Consider the following 15255-nt stretch of genomic DNA (forward strand, 5'->3'; position numbering starts at 1 on the left):
GATCGCATTTGCTTGTATTTGGATGATATGGTAACATGCGTTGGCCATTACTGTGGTGAAGTTCGTTAGCATTACCTACATGGTCGAAAGGCATTGCACAGATGTGCTGTTGATGACTCGTACATGGTTGTTGCTGCCTCATCGTCCTTCTGTTTCGCATTCTCCTAGGAGAAACTGCGACCACCGCTTGAATTTGGGGGCCCCAAACGAGTCTCGGACAGTTGTGGACATGACTTGCATGTCCATGGTCGTGACTCGCACGGCGGTGTACACAACTTGATGGTCACGTACATGACTCTGAAGGTCTTAGACAATATGTGCATGGGCGTGGGCTTGATTCGGATGACTGTGGATGTGATTCGGAAGGCCATGGGCATGATTTGGACGACTGTGGACATGATTTGGTGCCATTCTAGAGGTCCACTGAAGTTCTATCAATGCTTTTTGCTCGACAGAATGAATGAGGCGGTCATTGGATGGGAATCGGTGCTTCGACGTGGCACGGCCGTAGAGCCATCCCATTCTCTTCTCAATCATTCATTTGAGCGAGGTTGATGGTCCGCTCCTGGGCTGTAGGTACCGTTGCTAAGTAACCAGTTGGTTCTTAGCCACGTAAAATAAGTCTAATCCTTCAGGCCAGCCCTAGGAGAGCTGTTAATCAGCTCAGTGGTCTGGTAAAACTAAGGTAAACTTGACTTTTTTTCCTGGACACACCATCGAGACAACTTCCACACACCCCTGTGCAACGGCTGAGTGTCGATATAAGGCCTTATGTCCATGTTATGACATCTGTGGCTGTGCGAACTTGAACGATGAACCCGATCTCTCCAATGAGAGCAAGAATGTGAGAGACTTTGAAATGCTGAGGAGCATGGCTGAACAGCTGACTCGAATGAACTAACTGCATGTGTCTTCACGGACTCAGACATGCAACAGGAGATGGTCGTGAAAGCTGGAATGACAATCAGAGGGCCTTCTGGTAGAGTGTGAACAGGGAAGGAGTTCTGAAAAGACAGTGACTAACATCTTGGACATATGAGCAATGAGGCAACATGTAAAGCAGCAGGGTACTCATCCATATCATGTCACAAGAAGGAGAGAGTCTTGATAGTAAACAAGGAAAAAGTGACAGGATAGCTTGGGTTTACTGAATGTATTCCCTGTCACTCTGTATTTCCACCATGGCATATTCTCGTTTCCAAGTTGAATGGGTAGTTAATTCATGCACACTGAGGACTCCATATGTAAGAAATAGTTTGTATCTCAGTAGGAACAAATTAAGAATATAAGTGTAAGTTATACTAAATCTGAGTGGTTTGAATCCTTGGCTAGAATTCAAATACAAACCACTAATATTCAAAACACTTTTTACTAAAAGCAGCTGAAGATTTCTACTAGCAACAGTTTTTCTAATACATAATGATGCAAAATACACTGCAGCATCTCACACCAGCTGCTAATGCATCGCTTCTCTACTTTACACCACCTCTACGGAAAAATAAAAAGGGCAAATGGTGAAACTCTACTGACCACTAAGATTTTTATTTCTTATGAGAAGAATCACTTTTCCTTCTTAATGAAGACTGACTGGTAAACTTTGTAGCAAATCTTACACCAGGATATTTGGATGGATGAATTTATGGTACAGTACTTAGAGCCAAAGTCAAAGTATGACAGCTAAGAAGATAACCGAGTTAGGATTTTACACTGCAGTATTAGTATCATCAGTATATACTGCAAAATGCAGACCTTGTTAATTTATTATTAAAGAAAATGGGAAGAGAGGGAGTTACAGGAACTGCTTAGGTGGAAGAGCAGGACTTGGACGAAGTGTATTTCTATAACCTAAGGGACACACTGGAGGTGGGAAACCATCAGTCGGCAGCCTTGTTATAGATAAAAGGCTCTACCTTGCCTTTCCTCCCCCTTGTTTCCTCTTCTGTGAAGGGGAGATGAGGGACTTGCATTCTAGATTAGGAGAACGAAAGGCCTAATATATTTATAATAGTGATAAATCAATGCAGCTTGTTTTAGGTCATTTGTCCTTCCTTACTAGAATACTGGTCTCCAGTATGGATGTCTGCTTCTGCCAGAGATTTATCTCTTTTAGATCGTGGTTCGTGATGGTAGGTTTCCGTTCCTAGTATCAGCAGTTATAACTTGGACCATCGACAAATAGACTCGTTTGTCAACTTTTCATAAGCTGTATTTTAACAGACGTCTTTCACATTCTCAATCGATCCCTGGTCCCCTTTTCCTGCTGAGAGCAACCAGATTTGCTGAACAACAGCACCAATATGCAGTAAATGTGCCTCGCTGTAGAACTTCTCAGTTTCAGAGTTCCTTTATTCCTCACACTGTTTGACTGTGGAACAGTCTCCCTGAGGATGTTGTGCAACTGGAGCTTCAAAAGTTCAAGCAAAGATGCAATACTTTATTTCCCTAATACTATTCTCTTTGCATTTTAATACATTTTTTATCTATTTCTTAATTTATTTTTTTCTTTTTTAATAAGCGAGATCTCTTCTTTTTGTATTTCCCTTTACCTCCTCTTACTTTTTCCTAACGACAACATAATCTTTGGAAGGTTGAATTTCAAGTCGATGGCCTGTGGGGGCTTGTCCCATATGGATAGGGTTCATCTTCTGAATAATAATAATAATAATATAATTTGGCAGTAGACCCTCTTAAAACAGGTTTTATTGAATATTATTGCTGCTTCAGTTGCATTTATTGTGTAGAAGACTTTTTCTATTTTCCTTATTATGACTTTCTTCATTGAGGTGCTGTATAACAGCTCTTATATTTGTCATTTCATGGGGAAAAGTAAAAAATCTGGATTCTGCTTTTATATATTCTATAGTTAGAATATTATGACATATAGTTGCTAAACACTTGTTGCCGTGATTTCCGCTGACAGACTCTTCTGTCATTCTTCAGCGGGGAGCTAGTAGAGGACTGGCAGATTGCATAGGTCCTTCTGAATTTATACACGGTTCAGCGGGGTCATGGACGGCGACTTATGACTGGTTGCAGCCAGAGAACTTCAAGCCAAATTTCGAGGCGAAGCTTGATCCCGACAGATCTTTCGCAAACTCCTGGGAATATCACTCATTCCAGTGTTCCCATTGGCCTGCCGCGCGATGTCATGCCGACTGACATCATCGCAGTTTGGCTGCTATTGGGCGGAGGGATGAATGATGTCATTATTTACTCTTTCTGTTGTGGCCAAGGTTGTCTTGAAGGGCGCCTCTGTCATCAGGGCTGCCTCATTCTCAAGGTTGTCATTTTCAGGTATTCGATTTGTGAAATTCTGCACATTACTCTTCGAGAAGAGCAATGCATTTGGTGGGTGTTCTCAGAGACCTTCTATAAAGAGTAATGCATTTGGTGGGTGTTCTGCAATACTCTTCTCGAAGCAGTAATACACAATAATAATAATACTAATAATAATAATAATATAATAATAATAATAATAATGACAGGGGCTTGTTGTATCACCTACCTGTGCTCATTTGGATCCAGCTAGTACTCCAGCACAGATGTTTGCAGTATGGGTCAGTGGAGAGAGAAAAGGTAGGTGCATACACCACCTCTCCCCTCACCTCAAGAGCCACACTCACTCTAACCAAAGCACTTGAATGAGACCTAAGATACCTGGACAGTTCCCAGTTGTAACACCACTTACCAAGCCACCAACACAAGCCCCAATTTACAGGTGTAAAGGGACTTGTAGACAATGTCCCTCAAGTAGAATGAAATGAATGAAGTCTGATGGTGCCAGACTGCTGCCTGCACTATCTGTGGAATGCAAAGTAAGGGATAGCCCAGTGCCCCTGTCATGAGCTTGTGGGTGGGTCAGAGGGTCCTCCACACTATCAGGGGACTTACAGGCTTTAGAGATTAACTTCAATAGCCATACTCACATAAAGGCACTTGCACTCTGGTCAGAGATTCTCTGTCCTTCTCAAGTAACATTTAGGACGTGGACCAGGCAGAGCAACATTTTCTGTGACTTTCCAACAACAAATTATCAAAGGGAAAGAATGGAAAAACTTTCAAACCTTGAGTTTGGAAATGAGGAATTCTCATTTTGGTGACAAATTCTGGGATGAATGAGAATGAGAGAGAAGAAGCCAACAGAAAGGATTCCTAGACAACACTTTCTATGCTATTCTGTACTAATGAAAAAATGAAAACACTCCAAACCTCAGGAACGGATAACTTCAGATAGTACTGAAAAACACAGGCAGGCAAAGCAATTTCTTATCCATACCTCCAACTTAGATTCAGAAGGAAGAATGAGGAAACTCTCAATCTCCTGTCAAAAGAGACAAGATTTGAGCTACCGTTCCTATGGAGGGACCATAGAAAGAGTGATCTCCATCCTAATGACTGTTGAATGCGATACAGCAAGCCAAAATATTTTCCCATTCATACGAGGCTGGTAAAGAACAATCTAAGGGTTGGGACTGTCCAACAATGGAATAGTCTTGAAAAATACCTTGCAGTGCTTAAAACACAATCATAAGTTACTTGGGACTGAAGTTCCTGAGAGACGGAGACTGTTCAACACTTCATGACTAGATGCCACCAAAGAAGAGAGGGCTAACCCAATCGGATACAAGACTGTACTGTAAAGGCAAACCCTAGCCTTTACGTCACACACTGAAAGGGATGTGCTCAGCTAAGACAAAGGGAAAGTCTGGGACCTGCTGAGTATAAACTTCGAGCAGAGGAATTCCCTCTTCTACTAATCATGGAAGACATTCCCCCAGCAGCTGAAAAACTAAGAGGTACATAAATAAATTCCTTGCTACCCTGTGAGAGAAGTCAATTTCTCAGGAGCTGTTAGATAGTTTCCAAGAAAAGTACCACTCAATGGAAATGACGAACAAGAGATTGACAAGGGAAGAGAGCTTGGTTATACTCATGACACTTTGACAAGAGAAACAGCAGATCATCAGAAAACCCCTCTGCCAGAGGACAGTCAGTGACAAGAGAAGAAGGATTAGGAAACACTTTGTATATCACTCCTTGAAGAAGTTATGTTAAGAGAACAACGAACACAATCAAGTGTTCTACATGTGAAGAAACATAATTTCATCCCTGCTCTCAGAAATGAAAAAGGAAACAGAAAACCGAAGTTCCCTGTAATTTAGTCTCTACCCATCAAGTATGGGAACTCTTGTACAGTATTTGAAATATCTCTATTCAGGAGAACAGGGACCAAAATGTCCTTGCACTCTGACACTGCCAGTTGAGCTGAACTGCAGTAATATTCTGCTGTGTGGAATGCATAATGCAGCAAACCATCCGCGTCCACTCATGCACCTGCATAGCTGGAGGAAGTGAGACATACCGCTCACCTTTACTTGAAACAAGTCATGATGGTGATATACCTCTCATCCACTAATGAGACTTGAGGCTCAACCATTCTGAAAATCTGCAGTGTTAAACATGCTGCAAACCCAAGAAAGAGAATGGTGCAGTGCAGACGAGGTGCACCCAAAAGGTACTCGCAGGAGATGAAGCTCTTTCTACGAGTGTGGCCTTCCCGTTAAGAATGCTTATGAAACTGAAGCAATACCAAAGGCATAGAGTAAGAAAACCCTTACAAAGGTTTCTGTTGCCAAAGAAAAAGAAAGTATCCTTAATGCTCGCTTTCAACGGCAAAACGGCAAGCAAGTAAGGCAGAGTCAATGTGTATTCTCATCTATTGACACAAAATCCCTGACAGGTCAAGAACTCTTGTGAGTGGAGAAGTAGCATTTGGCATTTGGGGGAAAACAAGGCAACATCTATATATTTACGAAATGAAAGCCTCATTTGTTGCACGAGAATCACTAGGACGAAAGTCTTGAAGGGCTTCTACAGTAGCTGAAGACTAATAATTTCTGTAGTGGCACATTTCTAATGACAACTACTGTGGATTACACACAATTCTACTATGAAAACAAAAGCATTGTTTGCAAAGATAATGGATTAACTGCAGTAATTTTTGGCTCCTAGTTGTGCTTCTCACTTTATAATTTTTCCTGATGTGTAAGACAATAAACAATTTTAACCAAGCCTATTAACATTTCACTACTGATTCCAAACTACACACAAGCCACACCCATTTCTTCATTCAAGTATTGTGTCACCCGAAACTGTAATGTACAGAAGCCCAAAAATTATGATCCTTTGAAAATCTGAAATTTTTTAAAACCTGTCCCCTACACATGGTCCCCATAGGGGGGGTAGTGCCATCAGTGCACCACATGCGGTGCACTGTAGGCATTACTTAGGGTTCTTTGCGGCATCCCTTCGGCCCCTAGCTGCAACCCTTTCATTCCTTTTACTATACCCCCTTTCATATTCTCTTTCTTCCATCTTACTTTCAATTGTCTCCTAACACCTGTTTCATAGTGCAACAGCGAGGTTTTCCTCCTGTTACACCTTTCAAACCGTTTTACTGCCAATTTCCCTTTCAGTGCTGAATGACCTCGTATGTCCCAGCACCTGGCCTTTTAGCCAAAATTCTATATTCCATTCCACCCCTATGCATGGTGAATACTGTAATACCTAAGCTCACCAGAACTGAAAAGGTAATTCAGTTCGTCAGCACTGATTGTGAATGTGCATATGCTGAACCTGCACCTTCATATCAGAACTGAGGAGGAAGTCTACTGAATCAAAATTGCTTCCAAATACATACACAAATCATCTAACTTGTAGTTTTACTACATTCATTTACAGTACTGCATATCTAATTCTACCAAGGAACTAAGTCTACTAAACATAAAATTTTCGTACCGTTTCCTTAGGAGATGATAAAAACTTAACAGATGCCCCTGCAAAATAAACATATAAAAGAAAACCAGAGGTTAATTCTCATTTAAAAATATCAGAAAAACACAGGTTAATTCTCATGTTATTATTTGACAAAGCAGTACAGTGAAAGATTACACATAGGACACTACAAATGGTGTAACATGTACTACAACATATGATGAATTTGTGATAAAAACAAATAAAATCTTCAAAAATACAAAAATATTCCAATTTAGCACAATTGCAACAAAAAATCTTTAAAAATCTAAATATTCTTAATGTACAAGGGCATGACTTTTGTTTATTCTTCTTTTTCATAAAGCACATGATTTAAATGTCTAATGCATACATGGAATACAATGTACAAGAAGTCGTAGGTCATTTAAATTATTGATCATTTTTAATCCCTAAAAGGCACCTGGATTATAATTTTTAAAGAATTTGTACTGTTGCCAGCCTGAGTTAACTAAAGGGCAGTGAGGCCTCAACATTCTTCTAAAATTACAATTTTGCGCTTCACTATCGACAACAGCAATTTTTACATTTTCCAGGGCAAAAAGCTATAATAGACTTCTCATTATATTCAATCACTACTTAATGAAAATATATAAAGGAATGTCAATTTTCTTTATAAATTATTTTATTTATAAAACTATAATTTAAGTAAAATTTTATTCTTAAAAATTTTTTCATAAAACTCTAAATGCATAAGTACTCAGGGACTCCTTACATACATCACCTTATAATTACAGCTACCTTCTAGCACTAAGATAACCGTGTCACAATATCTTTAAGGAATGTGTATCAAAATTTAATCTTGCTTTAATTATGCTTTATTTTCAGGGTAATTTATGCTATGAAAGTTAATTCTTAAATCGTCATCACATTCATGAGCATATACTGAAAGTGACAATAACTAAATGTGAATATCACCACTGCATTTCTGAGAATTATAGTATGCATCACCTAGCCTGGTCATACACAAGGCCAGTTCAGTCTCTACAGCCAGCAGTGTTAGCTTTCCTGATTTCTCTATCAACAAATGTTTCTAATTTGTTTTGCTGTATGAATAAAACACAACATTGTACCAAAGAGATGGAGTCTTAAGGTTTAACAACAAATACAAAATACTTAATATGGAATTAACACCAATATAATCAAGGCATTTTTCATGGGCAATGATTATAAATGATGTGGAAAGGCAATGAAAAATGTTAAAAGCAAAGGTGGTGGCTCTCTGTAAGATTAACAGGGCAAATAGAAAAATACTGCAATCAGACGGCAGGACACTATTAGTTCTGTTGGTAGCACACATATATCATGTTTGAGGCCAGGAAGCTTAATCTAAAAATTACTCTAATAAATTATTTGGGGAGGGTAAAATTTCATCAAATGTGTGGCCTCCACAGGGATAAATGAAAATGCAAAGTAAGAAGTAATTTGAAAAGCTATTCCATTCACCACTTTTGGATTACACTTAACCCTTACAACTGTTTGCATACTAATATGACATTGGGTCTACATGCACTAAAAAGTACTGTACGTCTTATCTATTCCATAAAAGTTGACGAACTTTACTAACCTTTCACATTTATAAATTATGTGTTATTTGTATATTAAGTAAGCATTCAGGGTTTCAAATCACTTCCCTCATCAATATAAAAGGCATTCTGAGACATGATCAGTTTTCTGAGTTTCAAAAATAAAATTACAGTACAGTAGCTCCGTATTCAATAAGAAAATTAATACCCATCTCAAACAGCACAGATGCTGTACCAGTTTTCATACAGAAATAATGACCCAACCTTTTTGGAATACCACTGAAAATGTAAGCAATGTGAATACTTATTTTAATTCCTTAATCCTACTGACTAAAGCTCTGTTCTGGATATTAAGCAGCAGTGCAAAATAATAATCCAGTTAGATACAGCATGCGAATCTTTCCAAAATAAAACTATTTTTCATATAAACTATGCATTAAAGGACTTTACATGTTTAAGTTCTTATGTACAATACAGGACAGTCATGTTTAATATATCAATTTTCTCTCAAAATTACTATACTCAAAATGTGTAAAAGATCCTCTGCATATTTCATTGCACTGAATTACTCATTAATTATGTGAAATACATACAATGTACTTTCTAAAGTGACTTCTACCAATTTTTATAAGAAACTGCTAAAGTGACTTCTACCAATTTTTATAAGAAATTTCTAAAGTGACTTCTATCAGTTTTTAAAAGAAATAACTGATGATAAAACCATCATATGAGAGGAAGATGAAATACTTCGACATCCAAACCACAGGGGGGGGGGACATAAGACTAAAAAAATGTTCAAATACAGATAAACTGACTGGCATTGGCATTGAAGCCCTGTTCAAGGCTATCTGTGTACATATTAATCCTGATGTACCTAGCTACCTAAATTCATTCAAAGTAAATCAAAGAAGTGTTCTGAACTATGATGGTTTATGTCAATCACTTAACTGACACATGAGGGCACTTCAAACTAATTTACTAATTTAATGAAAATTCTCAGGCTCTCACAAACATATCCCATCCCACTGGCTTAATAAAAAACTTCAGCTTGGAAAGAATATTTTTCATTTATAGAATTTGAAAACTGGAATTTTCCCTTTTTTTGGAATTATTTACAATCTCTGAAGCAGAGCAGCAAAATCGGGTGGATTGGTTAACTCAAGATCAGTATCCATCAAGAGAACATCCAGCTGCCTTTATGCAAAAGAACGAACAAGTATTTTTGAAAAAGCTGCTAGGATGAGCAAAATTTCCACATAAACCTATGCAGCTGGACATTTGCCTCACATTTCTGTACCACTGTAAACAAAAATATATTCAGATGGCACTCATACAAGGTGAGACTGTGTGTAAAACTGCAATTACATTTATGTATAATTATGAGAACTTTCAAACTTTCATCCATTTACCCTTTAAACAAAAAATCCCAATACAGTATTTGTGCCACAGGGTCCTGATTTTACTTCAATCAGAAAGTCCTACATCATTCTTTACTTAAAAATAGAGATCACTGGTAAGCATTAAAATATGGCATTGTTAGGAAATGGAAAAATAAAACAGCTCAATGTTAACTTGCAAGCAAATTACCCTTTCAGCGGTGCCCATACATGTAATGCTATCCCTACGTATGGCAAAAAACATCGATGAAAAGGTAAGGAATGATAAAAAATTACTACCATTGGAACAATAATTTGGCAAAATCATGCTTTAGTGTGAGAAGTACTTTCAACAATGAAAAACTATCCCCTAGTAAATATCTCAAAAGTTATGAGAAATATTTTTGGTATTTCTCCTAAGCCAAAGAAGCATTATGAAACCATATTGATAGTAAAAAAAAAAAAATTCCTACTACTGTGATCAACAAATGTCGTGAAGCAAAGTCATTCTGAAAAACTCATGTACTTTAGTTAAATCATTCAAAGATCGCCAACAGTTTTCATCGTAATACTGTAGAATTTTCAAATTCTGAGGAGAAAGTCCTCATCCTAATACTGATCCATTTACATCTCTTTAAGACATGGTAAGCTAAAACTGACTTTTACTACTATCCTAACTTAGCAATGAAAAATAATTATTGTAAAATTATGGGTATTCTTCACTGACCACTTGCATGGATTTACATGTAACAATCTACAAATCTCTCATTTCTTTAAAACACTGCTGAAAGGATTCGACACATAATGCAAGTAAATAAAACGGGGGCATTTTGCAAAAATATTATAGCATTCCAGCAATTACTAGACTTGACTGCAAGGAAAAATAAGCAAAAGTAGTTGTAAAGTCATAAACCTATATTACTAATAATGCTGCCATAAGATCCTCATTAACCTGTGAATCATCACCAAGTACAGTAATGACTAAATTTTGCAATATGTGTACCTCTATTTACTTAGTGACTAATATCTACACATTTCAAATAAAATTACAAAAGCATCTGGTTTAGACATCAGTTCAATGTAATTTGGAAATATGGAAAGTTAAATAACCATAAAAAAAAGCTCAATATCACTTCCAATAAAAGCTATGCAATATATTGAGTGTATGGCAAATCTGTTGCATCCTTATGCTGTGTAATTTACAACCAAGTCTAACACCTGAATTTGATAAAATTTGTGAACTTAAAATAGAGAATTCAGAGGACAATAATTTTCCCTGAATATAAGGAATGGTACCTATATTTCATATTCAACTAGCTTATTGAGGATGATATGATACCTAATCTACTTTGCATAGATGTTGTTAACAAACACACTATCAAGTACTGCATCACAAGGGGCACATAAAATGTATGGAGGGTGATAAGTATGGTATTACATTAAAGTCAGCAACAGTACCCTGCTCTGATTACCTACATTTGGTCAATAAAATACAACCTAAAGTAAAGTCAGCTTAACTTAAACTTATGGTGTTCATTACAACTAAATTTGGACCATTTTACATACACTACTTTTTAGTTTACCAATAAAAAATTGTACTCTATGTTGTCATTTACTCCAGAAGGCACCATCATTGGCATCATATGACTCTATACAAAAGATTTTGTCAATACAAACTTGAATAAATCTAACAATACTTTGTAATAAATGATCTGCCTTTTCACTTTAAAAACAGGCACTACAGCACAACCTGCTGCACTGATTTCAATAAAACTGTATTGCTACTCATCAGCACTGCATTTCTTACCTACTACCATGGTTGTGACTACAAGAATGTCTCTTGTAAGCACCTTATAACCTACTCACATCACCTGGCTAGATTTCCTAAGTTTAAATCAATACACATAAATTTCTCAGAGAGGCACACGTTGGATAAGGCAGTAATGACATTTTCTAGTCCAAAAAGCACTGTCTTTAAAAGCTAAACAGTGTAATCTATGTAATAGCCAAAAACTTTTTAATGAACATGTGTTCACCTTGATTAGAAACCTTAGAAGAGAATATGCAACCATAACTCTTGATGAAAGACCAAACAGAGGTCAAAGTACTTGACAGTTAATGTTAACTGAGGCTGTCTTACTGCAACCGAGACACCATCAGGTTGACTGTATTTGATGTCTTGTTGAGGATGGAAATGGCTGTGTGTAAGTCGGCAGAGCGAACATCTGCACCATCAACTTGTAATAATTTATCTCCAACTTTCAGAGCAGATGATGCCGCTCCACCTCCAGCAACACTCACAACATATATGCTCTGTAAAATAAATTATTCTTGTGGAAGTCTGGAAGTTATAACACCATCAATGTCACTCCAGCAAAAGAATAAGCCATACTATTAATCTTTTACATTTGGATGTTATGTTATGTAGCCAACTATCTCATTGAAAATTCAGTATTTCCTAGTAAAAGTACATATGGATTCACTACATACCAACATAGCTTAACCCCATCCAATGTTACAGTAACATCATATTTTTTATTTACCTTATATAGGCTCTGATCAAGATTGCAACACACTTATACATACATATACCTAGCTTTCGGCACATGGTTGATCATCCTCCACAATATATACATTTGATTTTTATAAACTGTACATTAAGAAACTAAACTCTCAAGACAGAAAATACACAGTGGTGTGTGGCATAAAATGAATTACACATTTTTGATCCCACTTGTTTGCATGCAAAATTTTTTTCTGGTGTGACTGGAATCTTCTTGCTTAAGGGAGCATGCTTACATAGAAATAATGCACGATTTTTATGAAATTTTTATATGTTATACATATATATAAGGTGATGTTCCAGAAAAAATTTGAGTGTGATCGGATGATTATTTTGGATTTTATTAAAAAAATAAAAATAAAAAAATTAAAAATGATTCACCTCCTTCATTTTTACAGCTATACAATGTGGCTTCATACACAGAAAGTATATCGTAGTATGAAAAAAATAATGGGAAGAGTTCTTCTACTTTTTTTTTTTTTTTTTTGGATGGGGCGAGGGGGGGATTTCCCCCCCAAATTTGTATAATTTGATTATCACGGGTTCCTCGTCAACCTAAGAAAAAACCTAGCCCCAAACAAATATTTGTCTTTCTTTCCTCTTTCCAATGGTATATTCAACTTTAAAACTGGCCTTAAAAAAAAATGTAGTTTGCATTTGAAGTGCAAAAAGGGAAAACTGAGAAAAACGACTGTAAAGATCAACAAGTGGTGTTTTTTGGCACTGGGAAAAAACTTATCTTTAGAGGATTATTTTGGTGATTTCGGCTCCAGGTCACCCCCCCTATAAAAAGGGGTATTATTCGGCTCGAGGTGAGGATATCATCAAGTACCACTTGAATCATTGTTGCCTGGTTTGAAACTAAGAAACTAAAAGTTTAGTAGCTACCAGGCTGATACTCTTGACTCATTTTCAGTCGTTTTTTTCACTTGTTTGGTCTTTTTTGGTCTTTTGGAGTTTGATTTTCAAGCCTTTTTGTCTCTAGAACGAAGAACTTCCTCTATACTTTCACTTGTGCCAAACAGATGTGTTAGTAAAGTTGAATTTCTCACAGCCGAAGTTGTGTTCAATTTCCTCAATATTTATCTCACTCAACTGATGGTGATGAGATTTTCCATTGCTAATTTGCTTTGCTGGGGCACTAACCATAAACCTACACGATTGGCACTTCATTAAAATATTAGTATCCCATCTACTGGCAGAGACTTCAACCTGAACTTTACCCCTGCAATTTCCTACCTTGCATCTAATTCCCGACACTATTTTATGTAACTGAGATCTAGATATAATGAACTTGTCATCATACACTCCCTTTTCATCATCCTTTATTCATTTCATCAACGTTGAGAGTATTTGTGAAGGTGGAAGCATATAGATTGTATTTAGAGTTACTGGGTGTAAAAAAAAAAGGCAAAAAACACAGCAAATAGTGAAAAAATTGCTCAGAGTAAAAAGTTTGCCACCACCCGCTCTGCTTTGTCTCGGCAGTCGGCACCCTCTCTTTTAGACCAAGCAAATGCCATTGGTATTGCCAGACGCTGCCAGACATAGGAGATAAGGTGATATAAAAATCAAAATAATGAATAAATTAGGCGAATAAAGGAAAAAATGACAATAGTCATTAGGAGACAAACGTCAGCCCTACCTCACTGTGTGGGGGCGGAGGCCCAAAACCCCATCAATTTTAATATTTCGAAAAAATGCTTTGGTCACATGACAACGAAGGCGTTGCTAATGTCTTATGGCCATTTAACCATTTTTTTAAAATTTCAAAAATATTCATAAAAAATCGAAGGGTGCGCTCCCCTTAAGCAGCACAGTCTAGTGCTCATTTGACACACTTTTTTTCCCATAGCCTTTGATGGTACCACCAAGTACCCATCCATATGCAAAGCTGATTCACATGTGGTCCCAAATTCTTGCCCAAAATTCTATGGAAAGAATGAAACTGACATATGCAAAGCAATACCAAATAATCAGGCTGCTTTTGCATTTTTTTTCTCTTTCAGTCATTGTCAACTCTGATAATAATGGAGACCGTCAGCAGTAAATATTACAACTTACATTTTGAAAACCCATTCTCTTCTCAAAGTATGTTTAAAACAGCCACACAAAGAGGGTTTTTAAGGTTTGAAGAGTCAAAATGCTCCACTCAAGTAAGATCACATACTTTACAACACAACAATAACTGCAGTTATGGAAGTACTGCTTGCCATGAAGTACTTGGAAGGTATGAAGAGCCTGAGCTAATTGCTTCAATCATCATTGCTTCCAAATTGATCTTATATCCAGATTCCACTGTGCTAGAGAGAACAATGCTGAAGTGTCTTGACAAATGAAGAGGTTCCTTCCTTTTTCCTAACCCCTTAACTAGCTCCTACATCGCTTCAATATTCCAGCAGGCTCAGATTCTTTTTTCTTTGCAGGTTTAAAGGTGCAATTGCTTTTTCCCAAAACCAACTGCAAAGACCTTTGGTAACATCTGCCATAGGTCTCTGCAGCATCCTTTGTATTCTAGCTCCATTGCAAACTACAGGTACCTTGTGCACCACCAACACAGTAAAAGTCACCTGCGCAATAAAAATTTTACAATCCTTGAAATACCATTTTGGCGACTTATGAGGCAGAGGAAATGTTCCATGCTCATCAAAAGCATATAAACATTTGAAAGATATTTCATTACAGAGACTCAAAGCCTACCCTGTTCCCCCGCAATACCCAAGACATTTACTTCATTCATAAATTACACAGGCATTGCAATTTAATCTTTTTACCACATGAACAACAAAAGACAGAGTGCTCAGTACAATTTTGGGTGTGTGTGCTGTTAATCACTTTTCTTAGCTATATAAGTGCTGTAATACTATATACTCTATCATTTACACTGATTTACTAATATTTTAGTTGTTTTCTTTGTAATATAACTGCTTTAATACAATAAAATCTATTTTATTTTTAT

The 15255-nt window shown here is 37.0% G+C and overlaps 1 pseudogene; it reads right to left on the reverse strand.

The window, feature by feature from the left end:
• Positions 1 to 6904: 6904 nt before the first annotated feature.
• The window catches only part of LOC136851028 (uncharacterized), an 82272-nt pseudogene continuing 73921 nt past the window's right edge, over positions 6905 to 15255 (reverse strand).

This window comes from Macrobrachium rosenbergii, chromosome 23, assembly GCF_040412425.1.
Source record: "Macrobrachium rosenbergii isolate ZJJX-2024 chromosome 23, ASM4041242v1, whole genome shotgun sequence".
In the NCBI taxonomy this organism is placed as follows: Eukaryota; Metazoa; Arthropoda; class Malacostraca; order Decapoda; family Palaemonidae; genus Macrobrachium; species Macrobrachium rosenbergii.